Here is a 25,147-nt window from a genome sequence, read left to right on the forward strand (position 1 = left end):
GCGGAAGTGGCGGAAGTGGCGGAAGGAAGGAAGGAAGGAAGGAAAGAAGGAAGAAGGAAAGGAAGGAAGGATAGGAAGCGAAGGAAGGAAGGAGAGGAAGGGAAGGGAAGCGACATAGGAAGGAAAGGAAGGAAGGATAGGAGGAAGGAAAGGCACAGGAACGGAAGGAAGGAAGCAGGGAAGGAAGGGAACCAGCGAAGGAAGAAGGAAGGAAGGAAGGAAGGGAAAAGGAATAGGAAGGAATGACGGAAGGCATAGGAAGGAAGGCTAGGAAGGAAGGAAGGAAGGAAGGAAGGCAGGAAAGGAAGGAAGGAATGGAAGGCAGGAAGGAAGGAAGTGAAGGCAGGACAGGCTGGAATGAAGGAAGGATAGGAAGGCGACTGGTAGGAAGAGTGAAGGAGGAAGGACGGAAAGGAAGGAGTCAGGAAGGGCGAAGGAAGCAAGGAAGGAAGGACGGAAGGAAGGAAGGAAGGAAGGACGGAGGAAGGAAAGGAAGGGAAGAGGAAGGAAGGAGGAGGAAGGAAAGGAGGAAGGAGAAGGAAGGAAGGAGGAAAAGAATTTCTGTCTATTCTATTTTCAGCGCCCAATTTCCTAGGGCTTGGTACAGGACTGCAGCTAACTTTGTGCTCCTCAGCTCTGTCACAGCAAATCCGTGCATAATTCCTACATCCATCTGTCCCATTTAGATACATATACACAAGTAAATGAACTCCTAATAAAATCTTCTGCAATGATAAGAGAGGTAAATTGATGAAGTAATGTGAACATATTTCAGTACAGACTCCCTCATTCTGAGTAATCCTCTGAATACCTACTGGTTTACAGGATGAAATAAGTACATGACATAATTAAGCTAATGGGGAAAGAGAGAGTAATGGGGAGAGGGAGGACTAGTGAGTGAGTTGTAATGCATGAATTCACATTCCTTGAGATCTGGAAATCACAGGAGTCTGTCTAGGTTCAACTATTCCGTACTCCTTGATAGCAAGAGGAGATGATTTGCATCAATACAGCTGATTCTTAGGAACCAGCTTGTTTTATAACTTCAGAAAATATATATTTTCTGTAGGTTTAATATGATTGTGCTTAACTTTCAGGAATGATAGAGAACTTGCAATCTTAAGGATAGACAAGAGTATCTGAAAACTGGGGACATTCTTTGCCTGTTTCAGCTAAAAAACCCCATCCCACTACATCCTGGCTTCTTGATTTGAAATTCTGCTTGACTTAGGCTTTCATTTCTAGCAATTTATTTACTTGAACTCAGCCTTGAGGATGCTACTGTTTTTCTTTAGCCAGCCTTTAATTTTGATGCTTTCTCTCTTTTGATATAGCATTATTACTTTCACAGTGGCTAAGAACAGGACCATCAGATACTATTGTCTGATTATGGGACTGGAGCTCCCAGCTCTGCTTCATCTTGCAGGCAGCACTTGTTCTCACACAGTCAATGTTACTTTAAGTCTATGGTAGCTAGATTGTAAGGCACTCCAAGCTAAAATCCATCTGAGCCTTAAAATTTAGGCTGGGAATAGCCCTTCACAGGCTAATTTACTTCAGTGCTTTCCTGTGCCTGACTGTATCCTACCCCTACACAGAAGGTACAAACAAATTTCCTCATGACTCATGGTGAAAGAAATATAAACCAGTTCTTCTTATAATAAGAAAAAGATTAATGAGATAGATATATACCCTTGAGTCTTGGGGGAGCCATGTGGTGCTCATCAGCACTGACAGTGTGCTGAAACTCTGACTAGCTAAGATTTACAACTGCTTGTAGCTGAAGATGCATAGCCCTGTGGCTCTGCCCTTTCCACTAGTGGAAACATGGGGTAATTTGCTCTGCCAGAGAGGTGTATGGAAAATAATGCTCACCCTCATTTTATTAGGAGGCTGCAGATAAGGGCCATTAATGATCAACACATCCCAGAGCTTTTGCAGCTGAAGGCATGATGTACCAGACTAACAGGGGGTATGGGCTGTGCCAGTTCTGGTTTCACAAAAAGGTGAATGTTTTATCTCCTTTGTAATTTTTTGAGTGCTTCAAGAAAGAACTCACAGTAAACAGAGACTGATCAAATACCTGCTTTGTTACTGCATGTTCAGTTGAAAACTCTTATGAAGACATGTTCAGTCTAAGGACCATTATCTTGTGTAGGTCATATAATTTATGAGACCTTAGCTCAGTTTTGTTGGTTTGACTGCCTTGCTTATTACTATCTCCTTGTAAGGAATTTCACTTGTCCTTTGATGCCTGCAAGTGTCTGAGCTGAAGACGGACATGATTTACCTCTTAGCTTTTATCTGGGGGCTTTCTCCAGACTTGCCTATCTTGCAAAAGTACTGCTAGGTAGAGCAGCATTCTAAAACCACTGAGAATAAGTTAAAATGCAGCATAGTGAAAAGGACCAGCAATTCCTAATTTGAAAAGGCATATTCCCTTTTTCTTTACAGGAAGAGAGAGTATGATACTGAACAAACTATAAAACTGCCTTACAGTCATCTTCCCTCTTGTGTGGTTTGCAACTGTTTGGATACACATGACAGTCTGCTGGCTTTAGATCAAAGTGCTTTGCTGTGTTACAATAAAAAAAAAAAGTCAAAATATTAGGAACACTATATATACAAAAACCTTTCCTTGGATATACCTCAACTAATTTGCTAAGAACTGATGTTAAATAGAAAGAACATGTGTCTGGCAATAACAGAACATCCTGAGACTTTTCCTATTCTCAGTCTATGTTTGGAGGTAAAGGGAAATTTTTCTCCCCTCCCAGGGCATCAGCTCTTCACCTTTGAGCACAAGTCACTGATTCAGTACCAAAATTTGGGAGAGATCAGTATTAGTTCATTCTGCACCTCAGGCAAGCCACAGTGCACATTTTGGTAATCCAAGTTAATTTACATGTTTTCCTTGAATAGTATGCAAAAATTTTAAAGAGCAAGAATCACTTAAGGAAAAAATTCCCACCAATAAGGATCGTCAGCTGTAAGAATACAATCTACATGAATATTCAGTAAGATAGAGAATTTTGCAAGAGGATGAAAGTTACAAAGTGAAGGAATGGCAGATGACACATTCACTCGTACCAGAAACACGCAGAATGAAATGCCAGTGCAGTTGGACTGCATACCAGGAACACTGGACAACAGGATAGGAAATTTCACTTACAATATAGACTTTGGAAGTTTGCTGTTCATGAACAGAAGGGCACCTTCTTTTTAGAAAGCTGACCTGAGCACTCTGCCAGGTGTAACGTGTGCAAAGTTGGGTGACTGGCAGCTGACTACAATTTTCTCATCATTGACACAGGAGTTGTGCTGCAAGGCTTATTACACAACTGTGCTTGGAACTAAGTAATGCTGATGATATGGCATTTTGTTACTTTGAAGGTTTTAGCCATGTCTCTTGCTCCCTTTGTGCCATAAATGTCTATGTTTAAATATACATGGTTGCAGAAGTAGCCAAAAGGACTTTGAGACTATTCTGTTTCTGTAAGCAGACAGAGCTCTGGTGGAAGAATGCTTGAATCATCTTATTCACTCTAGGCCTCTGGCTACCAAAAAGAAACTTGAAAGCTGCAGGAAGAGAAAAGGACAACAGAAAAGAAAAGCAAAATCATTGGAAGGGGAAGAAATTTTCTCACAAAAAGTTACATGGTGTTGGCTAAGGAAAAATAATAGACATTTCCATCTTTTTTGACTGATTGTGTGAGTGCACAGTGCAAAAGACAAATATTGTACAGTGAATATATTTGAATTCTAAGCAAAAGAGAGATCCCAAGATGATTTTTCTGTACTAGGACTCTTAATCCTAGTACAGAAAAAAGCATAGTTGACCTACTACTACAAATAATATTAATAGAAGAAAATAGAAGACTGCTTGTTGGCAGAGTTGTCTAATGAATTGCCAAAGAGTCTTTTCAGCTCAGGCTTTAGTTCTAAAGGGCATTAATTGTATTTTACATCTATACACAGACTAAAGTAAAGTTCTGTGCAGAATATGCCTAAGAAAGTCCTGTAGCCAAATGGGAAACACATACACAACACAGAAAACACCTCTATATTCCTATCTATCATCCAGTTATAGTAATTCTAAGCTGTCTGCATGTACTCAGTCTCTCTGTCCTATGCTCAGCAAAATGACAATCCTTGAAGCAGAAAGAGAAGGTTCATCCTCCCCTGGAGATATGGCTGGCATTCTCTCACCCTCCCTGTACACCCTTTGGTGGCTTCAATGCCCGTGTTTTATTGGGGGGTGAAAGCTGGACTCAGCTGAAAGCTGCCTGCAAGGCAGGAGATGCAGTATTGTTGAGTGGCATGTTGTACTCACGCAGTTCAAAGGGCTCTGCAAGGCTCACACAGACCTGTTCCTTGCAGGTCAAAGAAGGGGAGCATACCCTGCCCTTGGGAAGCTGGCCCAGCCCATATGGCTGGCATGTCCACATGGAGTGCTGGTGGTGAAAGTGCTGAAGCAAAGCCAGTCAGCAATCATTTCAGCAGAAGCTGCTGAATTGAATGCCATGTATTCATGTAGCAATAAAACAAACGCCCATGTGCCTTGCAACTGTGAAATACTGCCAACCAGAACTGTCTATATACACAACAGTATGACTTTAGACTCTTCAAATTATGTCATCCATCCAAAGGAGTAGAGCAGACCTCCAGATGTTAGCCTAAATTTTTTACAATACTTAAATATAATTTTATCTGCCCCCTTCTTTCACGTTCATTAAAAAATACAATCAGTGAGGAGAGGAAATGTAAATATCGAGTAACTTTGCAATGAAAACTATCAAGTGTTTATATCATGCCATTCAATTTCTCCCCACAAGGGCACTGGATATGTCCATCTAGACAATATCAGAACTCCAGCATGGCGTCAATTCTTCCAAGGAGCATCTCTGATCTGGGTGATGATTGTACCTCTGTTCTAGTTTTTACTGCAACAAATCATTAATGCACATGAGTGTGGGGATGGGATTTCTTACTTAAAGGCATCCATGAACAAAATAGTAAGCACAGAAATGTGTGTAAAATTCTAATACTAAAAACCAGTACTAAAAGAGACTTGTTCACTTGTAAATCCCAAAATGTCTTGAATTGACAACTGCCTACTGTAAAATGGCAATAATATTTTAAAAATGCATATTCAGAATCCTCTTGCAAACTGTGACAATTTAAACTAAGTAGTCTAAAAAGAGTATGAAGCCAAGTTTGGGCTTTGACCTAGCATTTTAGTCCATTCTATCATGTGGTCAGAACAAATATTTGAACTGCATGAAGTTACTCTGAGAGTCATGGAAATCGAGATTTGTTACTCAAAATTAAATAGAGCTTGTCTCTGATTTTTAAGTTTAGAAGAAATACAGCCTTTCTGTTAGAGACAGCCACAAAACAGGCTGAAGAACCCAGATATGTAGTAGTAAGCAGAGGAGAGATCTGAATAGCTTCTCCTGTTTCCTTTGTGTGTGTCTTGGGCTACTTGGCTTGCTGTGTGGCAGGGGTATGTCTATCCCAAGTGTTCCATCAAGTCTTGGACATGTAATTCACTGCAAAGATCAAAAAGCCAAAAAATTCCATGGCCCGATGCTGGAGGCCCAACTGGAACACAACTTAGAAGTCTGGAGGCTAGTCCTATTAAATGTTTGCCTGTGCTAAAAGTGAATGACAGCACGGATTCATCTTACATTAATTAATAATCTGGCAAGTAAAGACTTTTACTCGGAAATGAGAGAGATCTATATGCTACTTATATATATTTCAAATTCTCCTTCTTCCAGACCTGCCCAAGTACTTGCTGGCTGTTGGGGGGAGTCTGTGTGTCTTCAGATCGCTCTCTTTTGCTTTTGACCAGAGAGCCAATCCTGAGCAAGGGAAATGTTCTATCCAAAACTAACAAGTTAATTGAAAAAATAGTTGTTTTGAAAGATTATGTTTTCAGTTACATTGTTAATAATTTCACAGCTGTCTTCTAGGCCTAAGGTAAAAAGGCTGAACTCAGGGGCAGAGAATTGCACGACTAAGCAAATACTTCACAAAGCATACTCATGTGCACTAACATTCTTTCATGGAAAAATAGGAAATACCTATTTTTGGTAAAATGTTATTACCTATAATAGATAATAACATTTTACCAATAGAAATTATAAAAAATAATAATTAATGCCAAAAAAAATGTGAGACACGTAGAGATTAAATGAAAAATAGCACCAGTGTAGAACAAATAATGAAATTATAATTTGTTACCCAGTGGTTACAGCTTGTTTTCTCACCTCAAAAATTTGTGTGCTGATCTTACAGGTTTATAAATGTAATTGTTGTATCATATTCTCATGTAAAGATAGATCTGAAATAAAAAAAGTTGCACATCAAATTACTCCAACTTTATAAAAAATACAAGAGATGACATTGTGAACTTACAATAAGATGGAACTAGAAGCGGGGTTTTTTTTGTAGTTGTTTCTCTGACACTTGGATTTAAAAAAATCACATGCTATTTTTGAGGGAAATCTAGCAGACCAATTTCACTGCTGCAAAACTTAAGCACCCCTATAACTGTAATGGGAGGTAACGCTACAGTGGATCAATACATGCTCCAGAGTCTGCAAAAAGCATGTCTCATCAGCTACAAGTATTTAAACCACATTTAAAAATCTCCATAATCTCTTGATTATCATGTTATAAAGCACCTCAAGGAGTCCTGCAGTAATTTTAACTTAATGCCCTTGCTTTGAAGGGGGATGCCATGGACAAAGACCTATATAACTATAATGTTTATTTGACTTCTGTCTTTCTCCTTCTGTCTTTAGGAGAAATCTGTATGTTCTGAGGCACTCACCCAAAACCTAAGCTCTTTATTACTTCAAGACAAGTAACCAGTAATAACAAGATCTGAAATTAGAAAACCTAAAGTTATTTTAAGCCATACATATAGAAATACAATAAATATTCTGATACCTCTGCCTTCACAGGCCTATACCAACAAGAAACTTCAGAGAAGATACTACTGAATACTTTTTTCTAGGTTTGTTCACCTCTATGATGTTGAGCAATACCATTTTCCTGTTCTGTGGAAGGGTATGCTGACTCCTGAGTGAAAAATGCTATCCTGGTCACATTATGCCATTGAGGAAGACTGTAGGGTGAAGTACAGCACTCAAAACCACCATTAGAGCAGCCTTTTGCTTCAAGTGCTCTCACCAACCACTAGAAAGAAATACCTTCTCCTTCCCTCCTGCAGCTCCAGTGGCAGGGTGGGCCTCCATATGCGTGCAAGAGGTATCAGTTTTACCCTGAGATTAAGGCAGTAAGAATCTCTGCTCCTCAGGCTGAGCAGAGCAGAGCAGAGCAGAGCAGAGCAGAGCAGAGCAGAGTCCATTTAGTAAATTTGTATTTCAAACTCCCAGACACATGCTTCTTTTGCACAGTCTACTTATGAATTATCCCACTGTGCAGACGTTTGTCCAGAGTAAATCCACATCTCAGCATGCTGAAGACAGGTTATTGGTCTTGCATATTACAGCCTAGTAGGTTTTTTGGTATGTCTTTCTCCTTCTTCAGACATTCAGCGGGACGTGTACCACTGCAATGGTGTTGCTGCTGTGCATTCCAAGGCCATTAAGCAGCAACATTTTGTATTAAAACAATGAATATAATGGAGAGGGCGAGCATAAAAAACCAGCCTATTTTCTAACAGGATTTGAGTGCCCTGGAGTTTGCCCATTTTTCCTTTTCCTCATTATAATCTTTCTGTATATTATGTAGCTTGATTTCTGCTGCAGCTTTCATTTGAAAGAACAAATAATTGTTTTACTGTTCTGCCTGATAAAACAGGAAAAATTATCTCTGAAAAGATTTTTAAGGGACAGGGGAAAGCATACCATAACAATCCCAAACAGTTTTTTTAGGCAATTCTGATAAACATGGATGATTACAAGTAAGGTAAAACAAGTCTGGAAGCAATTTCAAGATGATAATTAATCGTAAGAATGTTTAGACCAAGCTGCTGCTAACACTCATTGTAAACTGCAGGTGGCACCATTTGTACAACATTTTAAAGAGAACCAGGTTAAAAAAAAATCACCCTTATCAAATGAGCTTTCTGATGGCTTGCCGTGATCGTATAGTGGTTAGTACTCTGCGTTGTGGCCGCAGCAACCTCGGTTCAAATCCGAGTCACGGCAGTGAATGTCTCTTTTGAAGAGATGTAATTACAGATTGCATACAGAAAGTAATCTATTAGTGATGTCTAAGGCTAACATGAGAAAGCAAATAGAAGCTCTGTAACTTTTACAAGAATGTTTTTCTAAAAGAGTACTTAGCATAAGTAAGTATTAATTCAGAAATCCTGGTGCCAAGTGGGATTTTTTTAAATTTAAATTTTTATGCATAGTGTGAAAAATGCAGTCTCATAGTGGTTGGGGAATTTTTACTCCTTACAGCCACTTAATGTCTGGACTGAGCCATGAAGCCAGTTTTGGTCTTTCCTGGTTTCTCATGCTAATGAAACAATCAGCCTGAATTGCTTGGAAATATGACAGTGCTGCTTACTTAGGTCTGAACTGCTGTCAGCAGGTCTTTGCTGGTGACAGACAAGAGGAACCATCACTTGTCTGTTGATTCTCTTTGTTTTTATTGTAGGAACACTGTGTGATTTCACTGTCCTGTTTCACTGAATAATACGAGTGCAGATTCTCAGTATGAAGACTTCTAAAATTATCATTTTGATTTACTAAATTGGTTATGGTACCTAATAGTAGTTTGTACAAGAAACAAAAAAACAAACAAAAGTACATAATTGGTAATAACTACATTAATAAAACATCATTATTACAAGTTGATAAAGAATTTGTAAGCTACTGAATAGTTTCTGGTAGTTGGTCCTTTAATTTGATGTGGAGTCAATTCAAGAGCAAACACTGCTTTTCTCTCACTGCTGCATCTGACAGGACATCAGCCCCTTTACAATGGATAACATCTCCAAAAAACCCAGATAGATTCAAGCTTCCTGCAGCAGGCCAACTGCTTCAGAGTGTGAATGACAGGTGCCTATCTCTCTCCACAAGGGAGCAGGAAAATTCTTCACCATCCTTCTGAATGAGGAAGGGAAACAAATCTGTTTTAGCACCGGAGTGAGGAAAAATCAAAGCCCTACATGCATGGAAACCTGGGAGGGTACACCACCTTTAGAGGTTGTGGGCTTAGATGTCCTAGTTTTGGTGTAGTAGGCTAATGACCCCTGGCATGCTAGGACCTTCCTCAGGTTCATGAGAGCTCTTTCTGTTGTATTTTTCAAAATATCTTTGAGTATTCCTCTGATTGGCCTCAGATTTCCTGTCTAAATATCATTCCGCCTTTTAGGAGCACGTCAAAGCAATTAACTTGTGAATTCTTGGTCTAATTAATGAGACAGATGTGACTGATTTCCCAAAAGAAAGCAATCTAGAAATATGCACTAGCATGAAAGAGACCAGGATGATCTTTTGTACTCTATCCCTGCTGTAGTCTTTTGGAAATGTCATCTGCTGTGTTAGATTTTATGAAATCCGGAAATAGCAAATTAACTCATCACAGGTGCACGTACTCTTTAAAGAATCCTAGTGAATTAAGCCCTGAAAAAGGAATTCAAAAGTTACCACACCAAATATTTTTCTCTACGTATTCATCATCCTGAGACTGCTAAAGCACTCAAAGCTCACCCCTGCTTGACCTCAATCTACGTGGAACTGACTTCTCTATATCCAGTGTTCATCTGTGTCTAAATATTACCTTATTGGAATTATTGATGATTTTGAAGAATTTCATTAGGATAGCAGAAAAATTCCAAGTGCCTTTAAAAAAAATCTTTTTTTTTATGATGGCTTATTGGAAAACAGGAATTATTCAGTTTGATTTATTTTATTTGTGATACCAATATTTGTTTTGCTAGCTCAATGGTCACGCTATACACTGAGACCAAGGATAGTTTGGGCAGATAATCAGACCTTTCTTACCATTTCCCCATGCAGTTTTTTTATTTATTCTCCTCACAAGAAAATGAAAATTAAAAGCCAGCTTCATTATGGAGTTTAAACATGCAAGTGCAGATGGTTCCCAGCTTTCTACTTCCTGAGAAAATATTTATCAATTTTCCCTTCTCATTAGGGAAAAATAAAACAAAAACTTCAGTGCAAAAAGAGTTTCCAAGGATAACAGGACTTCAGACTAGAAAACACAAAGAGGTAATCCTGGAACTGATTTTGAATGGTGAATTGCACAAAGATTTGACTATATGTTGCTGGAATATGCAGGTCGTCATGTCGAGCAGACAAGTCTACATAACACTTTCCCAGCTGGAAACCATGGTAATAATAATAATAATAATAATAATAATAATAATAATAATAATAATAATAATAATAATATAATAATAATAATAATAATAATATAATAATAATAATAATAATAATAATAATAATAATTTTAAAAGTTTACATATGTCCATTTATGAAGCTCTGAATTTTTTATTGTCTAAGAACAATTTGGGAGCCACAGAGAAGGGTTCACTTTGGCAGCCTTCTATACCTTTAGGCAGCAAACTGAAAGCAAGCATGAAATGAATAGTAGTTTCAAAACAAGGAATGAGAAGAGAGTACATGCCTTCCTTTGCAGTTTCTCCATGTCATTTCTTGCTTGTTATTGTTTTCATTCATGGCTCATTTGGCATAAAACATAAAATCTGGAGAACATAAAAGACTGGAGGTGTCTATCTCCATATCCTCAGCACAACTACTTTGCCTCTTGGCACTGAAACGAAAAACTAATATGATGTACTCATCAAGTTCTTGGGGAAAGATTTCTTTCTTGTTATCGTGTCTTAACATTATCTGTTGATTAGGGCCAAAACAGCTAGTTTTTAAGTTATAGAGAAAGACAGCTAGTTTTTGAAAGTGCAGCACTGAACAGAAAGTCTTGAAAAGCTTTTGAAACATTAATAGAGGCAAGTGTAGGTTTCTGCTATTCTTCATTTTTCAGGAGTGCAGCAAAGTTGGTTGTTTCCTATCTAATATCCATATCATGTGTTGAGCAGGATAGAAGTCAGTGGCTGTTTTAAATCTGCAGTCATCAAGTCAAATTAATTCTGTTTTTTTCATTCTCTTTACAGGAGTGTAGCTCATATTAAAACTTTTATAGATCCCTTCTGAAATCCTTTCAAAAGGCTGTGGTCAAGTAGACTCTTTGAAAGGAAATATGTGGTAAAAACAACTTCTGAAAGCTTAAATACCTGGTTGTGCTTTAGCAAAGAATGCCAGGAATTCACTTCACAGGTGGGATGATTTTACATCTGGAAATTCAGCTCTGAGTTTACAGGCTATTATTGCAGAATGGGTAGTAATTGGGAAAAATTTGGCAGACAGAGAAATTCCTGAGTCTGATGTGTAAACAGAACTACATAAACAATATCTGATGTTGCCGTTCTGTTCTCATAATCTGTCTTTGGTGTTTCTTGAAAGAAAACATGTCCTGGTCAAGACTGCTCCTTATTCATAATGCTTCGGCAGTGGCAGCCCTGGAGAGAGCTGCACCAGAACACATGTGAAGAGTATTGTTCAATTTGAGAAGCTTTTGACTTGTACCACTTTTGGTTAAGCTTTGACTCAGGTTTGAGTCCAACAGTGTTTTGCGCAACAATTCAAACTAGAGGCCCTGAGTAAGGCCTGGTTTTACTTCTTCATCCAAAGCTCAGCACAAATCCAAACCCACCAAATGTCTCCAAAACTATCTAACTAATGGTTTATATTTAATTCTTTAAAAATGTATTTCTCTACGTGTTTTCGTCTTAAAATTCCAAGTTCTCATTTTTCTTTATTCTAAAATCTTTATAGATGTCACTTTTTGATTTAAAATCTCACAGAAACAAAATCAGTTCTTTCATTCAGATTCAAACAGATCTGATTAATAACTCTTTTACAAAGCTTCATGAAATTAATTCTTGTGCTTAATGTTTTACAACTTTTTCCTCCACTCTTTTATGCAGAAATACTGGGTATGTTTTCACTGCACCAAATACAACTCAGGAGATGACACTTTGTGATACTCCTTCGGAAAGAATTCATTCTTCTCCACAATAAAGCCTCAATCCAAAGGGATCTCAAAACATAGTGCTTTAAAAGTCTTTAAGAGAGTATAGTTTTGATATTTGTGATAATTGTGATAATTAAAAAGATTTTTTTTATAACATGGTCTGTAGTGTCAACACAATCAGCATCTCTGTGCTGCTGAGCCGGCACCTGTGTGCCTCTTGCACCTTAGAGCTGTGCATGGAGCCAGAAACAGAACACCCTCAGTATTTCTGGTAGGGTTTTTTTTTGTGGATTCCTGAATTCCAGGTTTAGATCTTGTGCTTCCAGGCTCCTCAAATAATGGGGAGTTTTGTTGTTATTCTCTAATATGAGCAGCAAACCTCTTCTTTTACTCTCCATAGTTGTATCTAAACTCTTGAGTAAAATCTGCCATACTAGGATGTGCTTACACTGGGCTCTGCACTATTGCTATTACTCACCATGCAGGTGAGGGCAAAAAGGTGTGCTGACCTTTTTATTGGCACAGAGAAGAAAACTTTACCATATAGCTATGGTAAATGTTTTTATACATTTGTGTAACAACCACACAGTATACATTGCTATTTTACTGTTACACTTGAGAAAGCAGTCTGAATAATTTTGCTAAAGAAACAGTAAGAAAACCAGTATATCATAGAAAATTCTCACTAGAAACATATTTTGAAGGCTTCATTGTTGGGGTTTTTTGCATAAGAACTGATCTTGATTGAAAGAAAATTGTATAAGAACTCCAGAAGTCCTAATACAAGAAACACAAAGTTTTCCAGAAAGACAAAAATATAATTTCTAAAAAGAGATTTGTGGTTGATTCACCATCTTTGTTTCACCATAAAGTCATTGTTAATTTTGTTTGCTGATAGATAGGTTTAATGGAGTTAAATATTCCCTGCAGGTCTTCAGAATTATGTGAGCCTGCTTAAAAAGCAATCCCTTTTCATCTTAATAGTCTCAAGATAGTCTTGCTTCCTTACTTAGGTCTGGACAAACACCTGAAGGAAGTTTGCCAAAGTTGTGAATACTCTGTCTGGTTCACTGAATGATGTTTGACCTCAGAAGACATACACTATCTTCAGCAAGGAAAACTTTTGAGAATCTGCCTTCAGCTGGTAGAAAAATAAATCCGTTTGCCCTAAATTACTACTTGTTTCTTCCTCCTTTTTTAACCTGTTTCTTCTTTTTACTTGTAGTCAAGCTGTGTGCTTCACTGTGAAGAAATAATTTGGTCAAAATGAGCAGTTTTTACTTCAGTCATCAGGATGTGTAGCTATGTATGGATGAAATTCCAATTGGTTACATAATCTAAGTTTCTTAATAAATTTATGAGCATATTCTATTAATAACAAATTAGAGCTGTGTTGCCACATGATTCAGTCAGCATACAAATTGCCAACAGTTTTGCCTGGAAGTGTCTCTTGAAAATTTCTTCCCTTTTGCCTTTCAGCCAGCTTCCCTACATTACCATTCCCACACTGGAAAACCAGTCCCTAGCACCCCCACCTTAATAGACAGAAACAGACACCAGGCAGTAGGGCAGGAGGAATGAATACTGCTTTGAGAATCAGAGAATAAAAAGAGAATCTTATTAGACCAGTTTTCCGCCTTGTGGCAGAATCCTCTCGGCTGCATCATCCTCTCCCCTCGCCACAAAAAGGATACTGCACTTCTAGCAATGTCTTACTTCTCTTTTATCAAATTTATACCTAGACATGATGTCTTCCATTTGTTGCTATTGAGTCATATCATAAGTGCATAATTCTTGGAGTAAAGGTACCATGAGGGCCTCACAGTAAAGAAATAAATAGCATGTCATTTAATGCCTTCTTTGCTGCTTTTTCTGGAAAAACTCTTCTGGAATTTTCCTTTGTGGTGAGTAATCCCTAGGGACAGATCATAGAAATAAATTAACGTTTGCTGGAAGAATGAAAGGCCATTTGTTTAAAAATTAACAGTGTGAAATGAGAGAAAATATTGTCCCAGACAAAATAGTACAGCAACATCTTGTAATCACACAAAATGAGACAAAAAGCTCATGGTGCAAACGGTGCCTACCACCTTGTCATGTAGCAATAAGCCATATGAGCCTTCCTTCGGCGCAGCTCGTGCTTTCTCTGACCTGTTTTTTCTGTGCATCAGGCACTGCAGTGGTTTCTGCAGAGTGAGGGTTTGCGGGGGTGTCACCTCCAGCACCGAGGCCCCATCGAGAGGACTCAAAACAGCTGCGCTCCCACTGCCCGTCACTCGCATTTCAGCCGAGGCTTCTGCGGCCGCAAGGCAGAATGCTAACCACTGCGCCATCACGGCAGGCTACAAAGGGCGCGACCGATGCTGCGTTTTCTGTCCTGCTCTGCAGAGCCGCGCAAGCATTGCCATCTAGTGTGGGCTGGCTAGAACATGCCACCTGTGGCCACCCTCGCCGGGCTGGCCTCTGCTGCTGCTGCAGCAGCGCCCGTGGGCATCCCTCGGCTGCAAACATCCCTCGGCTGCAAACGGAGCCGCCGACACAACACCGGCCAGAGGCAGGCGCAAATGTTACGGTGGCAGAAAAATATTCCTGCTCCTTTCAGCAACTGCAGTCTGTTGATGAAGTCTTCCCTTGCCTTCTGTCTGGCCAATATCTATCTTCAAACGTACAGTAATTTTGGTCTGTGAATTTTCTTTCTGTTTTCAGAAAGCAATGTGGGAAAACCTGGTGAAAGTACATTCAAAGATGCATAATTATTTTAAAAGCTATTGAAAAGGAAGCATGAAAACATATGTTCCCCTCCTGCTGTAAGCCAGATTTCAACCAAAATTGCCATAGCCATAGCACATAGCACAAGCCACAGGACTATCACAGCAAGCTGGCACATTGTGACAGGTTTTGAACAGACATAGCAGAAAAATATCGTCTAGTAAAATAACAAGTGTTGAAATCAGTGAGTCATTAAAGAAGGATCTCTGCTCAGGCTTGAGAGTAAAGGTTTCAAAGCACAAGTGTCCTTAGTAGAATTAGTTTAATAATTGTCTTATTAAAGATCTCATACCTGCCATTTGGTCTCAATTTTTAATTCTGTGTCTGACAGTGATAACAAGCAAAGATTGATAATATGAAGTATCTTCCTAATTTTGTTAATTAGTTTAAAAAGTGGAAGGAATTAGTGGATACACCAGATGGTTGTGCTGCCATCCCAAGGGACCTCATCTGGATAGAGAAATGGGCTGACAGGGACTTCTGGAAACTCAGCACATGGAAATGCCAAACCTGGCACCCAGGGACAAACAACCCCATGCAGCTGCACATGCTGAGGGCTAACCAACAGAGAGTGCTCCCCGTCACTGAAAGCAGAGTGACAGAAGATGGCCTGGGAATCCTGATGGACACCAAGCTGACCATGAGCCAGCAGTGTGCCGTTGTGGCAAAGAAGACCTAAAGCCACCCTGGCTGCATCAGGCAGAACATTAGAACAGGTCAAGAGAAGTGACCCTTTCTCTGTCCTTAGCACTGGTGAGACACATCTAGGCAATGTATCCAGTGCTGGGTTCTCAAGTAAAAGAAAGATATGAACATACTGGGGCAAGTCCACTGAAAAATCACTAAGATGATGAAGGGCTTGCAGCTTGAACAGTGAAGCTGGGGCTTTTTGCATTCAAGAAGAGCAGGCTTGGGATAGGAGTTTATCAATGTGCATCCATATCTGATGGGAGGGTAAAGATGTTGGAGCCAGGCAGTGATATGCCTGGAGCTGTCTGTATGGAGCCAGCCAGAGTGTGTGCAGTGATAGCACAGAAGGTGATGGGCAGAAATTGAAATAAAGGAAATTATTTTTAAATATAAGAAAAACTTATTACTGTGAAGGTACTTAAACACTAATTGCCCGGTGAGGTTGTGGAGTTCTCCACCTTGAGGTATTCAAACCTGACTCAATATGGTCTTGGGCCATACGCAAGCTTTGGCTGACCCTGCTCAAGTCACCATGGTACTAGAGATTTCCAGAAATTCTGGCTAGCCAGCTTCAGTGATTCTGATCCTCGGGAAAAGGAAAAAAAAACCAAAAATAAGAGCAACTCAAGCCTCTTAACAAAAAATAAGTGCTTGAAAAAGATTTTTTAACATTTATTTAATGTATATATGTACTTAACAGCACAGGCAATTGAGCAGAGGGAGTCCATGAGTGCCAAGAAATGGGAAATACTGAAAGCCTGACAATACTGAAATCTTGACAATCTTCCCTGTCAAAATCCACAAAGTCTGTGTGAGCCAAAGAAGTAAGCTATGGCTGGAGGCTGAGTGTCTTATGCGATACAAAACCTTCTATGTTTTCAGAATTGACAAAGGCTTTATAACATGCATCTTTCCCAGCACATGTGTATGCTATATATTTCCTGGGAGTTAGAGGTACTTAGTGACAGATATGAATGTTTAAAGGTATGGATTAGCAAGATTTTCTGGAATTTTTCAGCTTCTTATTTTGCCAAAGATAATGAATATACAGTACATTCTTTCAGGCAAATTCCATGTGATTTTTAAAAAAGAATCTGGTTATCTAGCAGCCACAAATAAATAAAAATATGACAGTTTACACTGTATTCAGACCACACGCTTTTTTTAAACTTTTTTTAATACCTTCACGCAAGGTTTTTGTGCACATACAACAAATACCACATCTGGTTGTATGTGCTGAAATAATAGGAATATTCACAATTGTGCTGCAATTAATTTCATTTATCAGATTTTATTCTGTCCCAGTATTTGCAGTTCTGGATTTGATCCAAAAGTTTAAATAATTTTATCAATGTGGCACAAGGCCACATTTCTGCACCTAAACATGTATGCATAGATTTAATTGCAATTCTTAGTAAGACTCTGAGTTAAATGAGAGACTTTAACATCTGTAATACTTTTGTATAGTCTAATGTAGACAAATTCCTATCCACTTCATATTTAAGGCCTACTTTCAGCCCTGTAATCTCTCTCTGTTTCTTCCATCCTCCATACTTCTCTTCTGTTGAAAATAAACCATATTATTGTCATAAAACCCAATGCAAATCTACTAATTGTGTGGTATTGTGTGTCATTCAAGTACAGGAATGATTTCTATAACATGTTAAACTAAAAAGCATGCTTGTGACATTAGTAGGTATGAATCAAAGCTTCTGCCTTTGACTGATTTTGTGCGTTTGTAACTGTAAAATATGACTGGTTGCTGTTGGCATCAAGGGAAAAACCTGTCACATTAAGCTGTGTCAGCATGTCTGAATACAAAGCATGTGACTCTGGGGATTCCTTGGTTTGATTGCATGTTTCTTTAGTTGATTGTGGTTGCTGAAATTTAGATAAAACCTTGATTCATTTGGAAATTCAAAATCTTGGGCTAATGATGCTGAACAGCAGCAGATCTCCTGGAAATAATCCTGGCACATTGTGTTTCCAGTGTTTCCATTTAAAAATAATCCAGCAACTAGTGGTTGGGCCTAACTTGATGGCAGAAGCAGAAGAAACAGCTGTGCTGATAGGGGGTTGCAAGGTTACTTTACATTAGGGCAGGAAACAGCCACATTATTGAAAAGAGGGTTCTAGAATAATGCAAGATTCAGAGACAAGTAGAGTTGAACTGAAGTCATGTCATCTTTATTTTGTGTTCAGTGTGTAGCTACTAGGGGATAGCAAGACTGCTCAGGTGCATGTGCACTCTAACTCACAGTGGTAAAGCAGATCTCTGCCCCAAGGCATTTGCAGAGTCATTTGTAGTGAAGTTTTCAATATTGCAGGAAATGTTACTGCTACAGTTCAGATCCTGCTGTTGCTGCTAGTAAAATCCCCTTACCCATTTTCACCTCACCTTACTGCCTTTCCTTGTGTATCATGACTTCAATTTTCACTGGATTGAACTTCTGTTGTCTTGCATCATAACAATGTAAAGTAGCCTATGGATACATGCTATGGGTTATTGCACACTTAAATAGTAACATGACTTCCCGAAAAAATGGTCCCAGAGCAAGAGGGTTCTTCCTGGGCTATGCTAAGGATGCAGAAGAGATAATTCAGCTGCTAAAGCCTGTGCACTTTCCTGAGAAAAATAAATAAGCCTCCCTAAGGTCTGCGCATTCCAAAGTAAATTCTTTGATAAACTAAATTTCATTGCAATCATCCCAATAATAAGGCAGCACTAAATAAGTCTGAAGAGTTATTTGTTAAACTAAAAGCTTGTAACACAGTATTATCTCTGCAACTATTCAAAATGTAGTAATTGAGCCTCTTATTATACTTTTTAGTTGTCGGAGTTGTTATGTGCAGAAGATTATATGAGAATTCAGGGCAGACTGCAGAATGCTTAGAGTACACATTCAATGTAATATTAGACAGAAAAAAAATTGGGTTTGAAGTGTGTCAGTGTCTTTTCCAATAATTTTTTTTTTCATCCTTTATCATAACCTGAGTTTAATGATAAACATCTCACAGTGTAAAATCAGTTTTTAATTAATTTCTCATCTTAAGTTAGTACTGGCTTAATGTAAAAGAGAGTGAATTTTTTTTTGAGATATGAATTTTATAGTGTCTAAACAATACACTGGATAATAAACTGACCTTTAAGTAAACCTGTCTGGCAAATTAAACTATGTGATCCTGAGGAAATCCATTAAACATCCCATGACTCTGTTGAATTGGAGTTCTAGTACAGAAACATGACTCACATAATGCTGAAAAGAAGCCAGAAGAGAATGAGGGTAGATACTGAAAGTTAAAACCAATCATATCCAGCTGTTTCAGTCTGTCTGGCACACATATGCCAAAACCTGTCTTAATTCATGAACAGTATGGCTTTTATTTTTTTTTTTTTATTTTTGAAGGTTGTTCCGGCTCTAAAGCAGTTCAGAGGTGGTATATCCCTCTGTGATGAGCACGTCAGACTGGAACAGGCTGTTGTTAGGAGACTTATGGTTTGACATCTTACCTTTTGTGCTCACAATTGATGTAAACACAAAGACAGCAACAGTCAAGGCCAACATTTTAAAGAAACATTAAAGACCAACTTGCAAAATTCTGACTTTTGGGTGTTAGAATGTGGAGGAGCCAAATAGATTTCTTGGCTGTTCAGACAGTACTGTACTGAATCAATTCAGAAGAAACTTTTTCATGAGGAATAGCTGAGAGTTGGGTTTGTTCAGCCAGGAAAAAAAAGGCTTCATAGCAACCGAATTGTGGTGATCCAGTACCTGAAGGGAGCCTACAAAACAGACGCACAGAGCCTACTTACCAAAGCATGTAGGCACTGGAACAGATTGCCCAGTGAAATTAGGGATGCCCCATTACAATTTTGAAGGCCAGGTTGGATAGCACTTGGAACAACCCGGTCTAGCGGAAGACCCATGGCAGGGGGCTGGAACTAGAGGACCTTTAAGGTCCTTTCCAACCCAGACTAGTTTATGATTTTATGATAACTATGACAGTAGTGTAAGAAGTTTTACAGAAGCCGCACTTAACTTGATTTACAGCTTGTTCTTGGAAAGGATAACCATGAGGCAGAAACACAAAGGAAATGTTTACACACTTCTCTCATGCAGAAGGATGGCAAAATTTTCAGACCAGCTGTTACAAGGGGAATACTCATCAGACCATTTCAACTCTACAACCAAATTTAAGCTGATCATGAATGGTACCTGGGCATCCTTTGAAATAGGAAAAGGATTTCAAAATCAATTTTTAATTAAAGAGATTACTTATAAAAGAGAAATCTATTTGAAAGTTAATTAGTCTCTCAGAAGCTCAGCTTTCATAAAACAAGGTGCATATGAAATCTAGAACATTTTCTAATAAGGTTGAGGTTTTCTTCTTGGAAATAAACAGGTTTATATAACATGTTCCAATACGAAGATTTCCATCAACACACTTATGTAACAAAGCATGAAATTACCTTTATGTTGCAATTCCCCAGCCAAACATCTTGTAATTTCACCTGGGTGTAGGCAGCATTGTCCCTCTTAGCATCATAACTGCTTTCTTTTTATATTGTGTGCATCTCAAGTCCTGTGCTTCTTCAGTTCAAAGCACTTTGCTGGTTTCCTGAAATCTTCATCCTAAGGGCTAGTTGCTTAATTCCTTTAACAAATTAATAGTCATTAGCAGCATTGTATAATCCTTCTAGCAAGATACTGCCATTCCTAGCAAATATTGGAAGTGCATGGATCAGAAGCAATACCAATCTCTGCCAGGGAGCCTTGCTCTGTGGGGCTGAAGATATAGATAGATATATGATGGCAGCCACATTTGCCTGCTATCACCAGCTCACGGCACTTGTGGCTGGAGAAACTGTACAAACTTTGCTGCTACGGCCAAGATTTTATCTTCTTCAGCTATCAGACTGCACTCATTACTGTTTAAGGAAAAAAGCCCCAACACCTACCAGCTCCTAAATAACTGGTGGTTCACACAGAATCCTTCTATCTTTCAGCTGCTGCCTGTAGGTCATGATTTCCAGTGTAAAATGATATCACAACACAAGTAATAAGAGATTAGTAAGAGACAAGATGGTCCATAAGCAGATCAATTATGTGAACTTTTGTGCAAATTGATCAAATCTTTGTATAATTTTTCTTGAAATGGTGCTTCACATTCTGTACAGATGCTTTCAGGTGTCTTCTCTGAGCCTTTTTAGGGATATATTACCACTCCTTACTTATTACAAAAGTTTCTTTCAAAGAAAGGTAACCTTGGTATCACCAGAACATTGCTCAGAACATCCCATGTTCAAATCCCAAATACATAAACTAGATAGGGCTATTCAAGCTGTTATTTGGCTGCTATTTGTCAAAAAGTCTCATCTATTTTTGATGTTTTCTTGACTTAAAATTTTTTAAACAACCTCGCAAGCATCGTGGATAGTTTATTATAAATATATCATGATTTCATCCTGTATGATGCTGATGACACCATCTAAAGCATCAGGCTAGTAAAACAATGACATGACAGCCGTGTAGCACGATGTCCATGAGAACTCGAATTCATTTCCCTGTAGATACCCCATTGGCAACCGTCAGATGTTGACCACAAACATGCTAGCATTTTCCTGCTTCTGTGAGACATTTAGGATTGAAATGAAAAACTACTGTAATTTTTGTTTTATTTAATGTATCGTTTTATCTTTCTGGAGATAGCTAGTTAATTCAGTTGGGACTCATATATTATGTGCAGTTTGGTAAAAGCTACCTAAGTAATCAGTTCAACAACCTGCACCATAAAACCTACATAAATGCATTTTCTATTCTTGGTAACAAAGAGAAGACATTGAAAATTATTAGGTTGGTTAGCATTAAAACAAGGGTGTTCAGATTATTATGGTCAGATTTTGTAGTGAAAATTACTTCTTTAACATGCTATTTGGAGTAAGGAAAGTCTGCTCAGGGTATGACAGAATGAGAGCCACTTCTAACAGAGGCCTTTGAGACTCTGGAGGTAGCAGAACTGTGTAGTGTTTTCAGTCCTAAAGTTAGAAAGACATTACACTTCATAATGTAGTCTTTTATTTTGTCTACAAATAATTGAATAAGCCATAAAATTTCTACAAAAGCCCACACATATATTGTTAAAAAAAAGTCCTCAATTGTCTTATTTAAGATTCTACATGCAATTAAAAGTGGTCAAGATCTCATATTCATGATGTTTTGTTATGCTTCAAAGATGCAGAGTATAAAAATTATGTGGTTTATATTTGTTTGGTAATTAAGATTTAGCTAGCAAGACCTCATAAGGAACAGGCACTATAATGTCAAGCTTCTGACTTTTTTCAGAAATCTAATTCATAACCCCTTGCTCTGCATTTGAATAGTTTGAGAGATGTTTGAACATTTTTAGAGAATACACATATTTAGAAAAACTCAGTCAATTTATATCTGTGAAATAACAAAACGTTAAAATATTACCAGGTTAAAAATGAGAATAGGAACTTGATTATAAACTGAACCTCATAACTGAATTAAAAACTATTAAAATCTGTTTGGTGTTATTAATGTGATCCTAAAAAGAGGACTTTGTTATTTCACAGTGATTTAACCAATTGTGTCTACATTTTGAATATTTTGAAAATTCTGATTTTCATTGATATGATCTGATTTGTTTCATTGAAAATTTGCTTTTAATACATAATTTTTTGGGAAAAAAGAATAGTTGCATTTTTTGCCATATAATTCTCACCATGTGCCTATCTTTCCCTTTTGGACGTACATCAGAATCATCTTAAACATGTGATGAGGAAAAAGATTTTATGAAGTTTGGGGCTGTAAAGTGACTGCAGCCCCAAACTTCATAAAGAAGATGTGATGCATATCCTGTTCTTTTTGTAATTGAACTGGGTTTCCTGCTGCCATCTCTCCCCTGTTAATCACTGCTACATTCACCAGGGATTATAACTAGGTCATAACCACTGGCCTTGTGGTCATCCTCTAAGCAGGCCCTTATCGTGGTTTAGGAATGCTACTTTCCCACTCAGAGTCCCACAGAGACTCTCCCAAATCAGGCACTGCTCTTTCACTCCCCCATCACCCTTTCCCTTGTCACTCTGGCAGGATGGACAGCAACAATATTAATGACAGAAGAATGGAAAAGAGTGTGATCCAAATGCAAAAATGTACACCACAGACCTAGAGACAAAGAACAATGGCAGAAAATGCCACAGTATTTTCGCCCTTCTTTCAGAAGACAGCAAGTACCTTGCTCCCTTCCCTGGCAATGGTGTAATGTAAGGAATAAACCTCTGGGTCCTGGTCAAAACTAGAACACACCTGTAAAATGACACTCAAAGGCACTGTGAGAATATAATTTCTTAATGTTAGCAAATCTCTGTTTCTCAGAAGAGATAATACATTGCCTATGATATTGAGATATTAATAATATAACTGATATGTCAGTGTCATTTCAAAATCAGATCTATTCCCAAGCATAATTAAGAATCTGTGTTTAGGATGCATTAGAAGCAATTACAGCTATAGTATCCCGATATTTGTACTATCAAGCAGTTACCAAAAAATAATTATATGCATTGTCTTAAATGGAAATAACCTGAAAGGGTTAATGTAAGCCAGGGACAATTAATCACTTCTTCTGTAATAACCAATACTAAGAAATGTTTATCAAACATGACCTTATCTCCCCTCATTTTGCAGCATGTTATCAGTGTCCTCAGCCTACAGTGCATTCGTTACTTTCATGCTTTGTGGGGAAAGCAAACCAAACAGAGCCCAGATATTTGATTTCTCTTCTCTGCTACTGCCCAGTCCTCAGCAATAAACCCTTATTTTTCACATGTGTGAAATCCAGACAACATTATTTTTAATATCTGTAAAATCAAGCCAACAAAGTACAAATTATCACGGCTGATAGAAATATGCTTTTCAAATCTTAGATGAAACAAATGAAAGAAGGTAAATCACAACAGGTGTATAATTTTAAGAGCAGCATATATAATGATCTCCTAAATGTGACTCAAACTCAAATGCCTAAAAACACTCTGAGCCATGATAATATGTTGTAAGTGCTTAAAGCCATCCTGTGTATTAACCAATGCAATTTTATAGTTTTACTAGTTTTACTTAGGTGCCCTATACAAATAATAATTTCAAGCATAAAGAGGTAACTGCCATGCTTCTCATGACATACACTTTTATGATGCTTGAAATGACAGACTTGATCCTGATTTTAGACTTCACTTTGACCAAACATGTAACACAATGAAAACATTATTACAGTCAAACACAGATTGTGGGATGTGTTGGTTGTTTTTTTGTTTTGGTTTGGGGTTTTTGTGTAGTATTACTAGATTACACAATTGTGCAAGAAAACCATTCCAAATGATTTGTCTGTTAAGACTTAACAAGTTGTTTCACATAATTTTGACTTTTTTGATGTAGTTAGGCAATGCTTTCTTTCCCCAAAATTTAAACAACTTGCTATTTCAATTGAGCATTTTTTTTTTTCTGGGTAAAACAAGCTCCCTCTGCTGGATCTGCGAAGAATGTGAATCTGCCTAGGTCCTGTGGTTGAGAGCTGCACAGTGATTGGGGCATTGCCGTTCATTTCAGGAAAGCAAATTTTCTTATTCTTTGTGAAAAGTGAGATTATAGATTTAATGGCTTCATTTAAAAAATAGTGCTAAATATGATATTAGGAAAAAATTTTTTACTGTAAGGTTGGTGAGACACAGGAACAGTTTGTCTAGAGTAGTTCTGGGGACCCCATTCCTGGAACTATTCAAAGCCAGGTTTAATGGTGCTTGGAGCAACTTGGTCTAGTGGAAGCATTCACTGACCATGGCAGGGGGGTTGGAACTAGATGATCTTTTAGGTTCCTTTATATCCAGACCACTCCATGATTCTATGATAATATAATAATAATTTTATTATATAATAATTATTAATTATAATAATATAGTTATAAATATTATTAGATTGTTATAATTATGTTGTTATAATATTACATAGCCTCAGTCTCCAATAGTTGCTTAAAGAAAAAAAAAAGACATGAAAATCAGAACAATTACATTCAATGACACTGCAATTAATACAATCTGCAAAAAGCTCTTATTTTTCAAATTTTGGTACAAAAAAAAAAAAAAACACAACAGTTACCAGAAAATGTACCCATTTTAAAGAATGATTGTCCTTTGGATCATTGCTGTCTCTGGACTCAGTATATGCTAACTGATGTGAATGAACTGAGGAGAAGAAGTGTGACGCTTCTGGTCCAAATTGCAAAGTTTCATAGATGATTGTAACATTCTGTCCTTACCAGGAACTGTGACCAATTAAGCCTAGAAAGCTCTCTTGGAAAGATTAGCTTTTCTCCAAAACAGACAGACAGCATATTTCATATTAAATTTCATTATTTTGCTCATCTAGTGTTATATCCTCTGGGAACTGGTTTTCATAAATCCCACTGCATTTAACTCCTCTTCCATGTTTTTTGTAACAATCTAATAACTGATAGTTACAAAACTAGACCTTTTTGTGCTTTTTTAATGTGATTTTAATTTTGACCTATAATATGCATATTATGTCCATACTCCTAATCATTT

At 37.9% G+C, this 25,147-nt stretch overlaps 1 long non-coding RNA gene and 1 other non-coding gene across 8 annotated transcripts in view; one reads left to right on the plus strand and one right to left on the minus strand.

The window, feature by feature from the left end:
* The window catches only part of LOC108962605 (uncharacterized), a 66,603-nt gene that overhangs the window by 38,829 nt on the left and 2,627 nt on the right, over positions 1–25,147 (minus strand). For 5 of the 7 annotated variants that reach the window (XR_007780557.1, XR_007780554.1, XR_001991277.3 and 2 more), the window contains exons 3-4: positions 19,997–20,181; positions 6,276–6,349 (exon numbers count right to left, since the gene is read on the minus strand). The exons of 1 other annotated variant lie outside the window; for it this stretch is intronic. This is a non-coding gene — a long non-coding RNA (uncharacterized LOC108962605). The remainder of the gene's footprint in view (positions 1–6,275; positions 6,350–19,996; positions 20,182–25,147) is intronic. One more of the 7 variants, XR_001991279.3, reaches the window with a different exon arrangement.
* TRNAH-GUG (transfer RNA histidin (anticodon GUG)) lies at positions 8,115–8,186 on the plus strand. The gene has a single exon. It is a non-coding gene; the product is annotated as a tRNA-His (tRNA).

This window comes from Serinus canaria, chromosome Z (genome assembly GCF_022539315.1).
Source record: "Serinus canaria isolate serCan28SL12 chromosome Z, serCan2020, whole genome shotgun sequence".
Lineage (NCBI taxonomy): Eukaryota > Metazoa > Chordata > Aves > Passeriformes > Fringillidae > Serinus > Serinus canaria.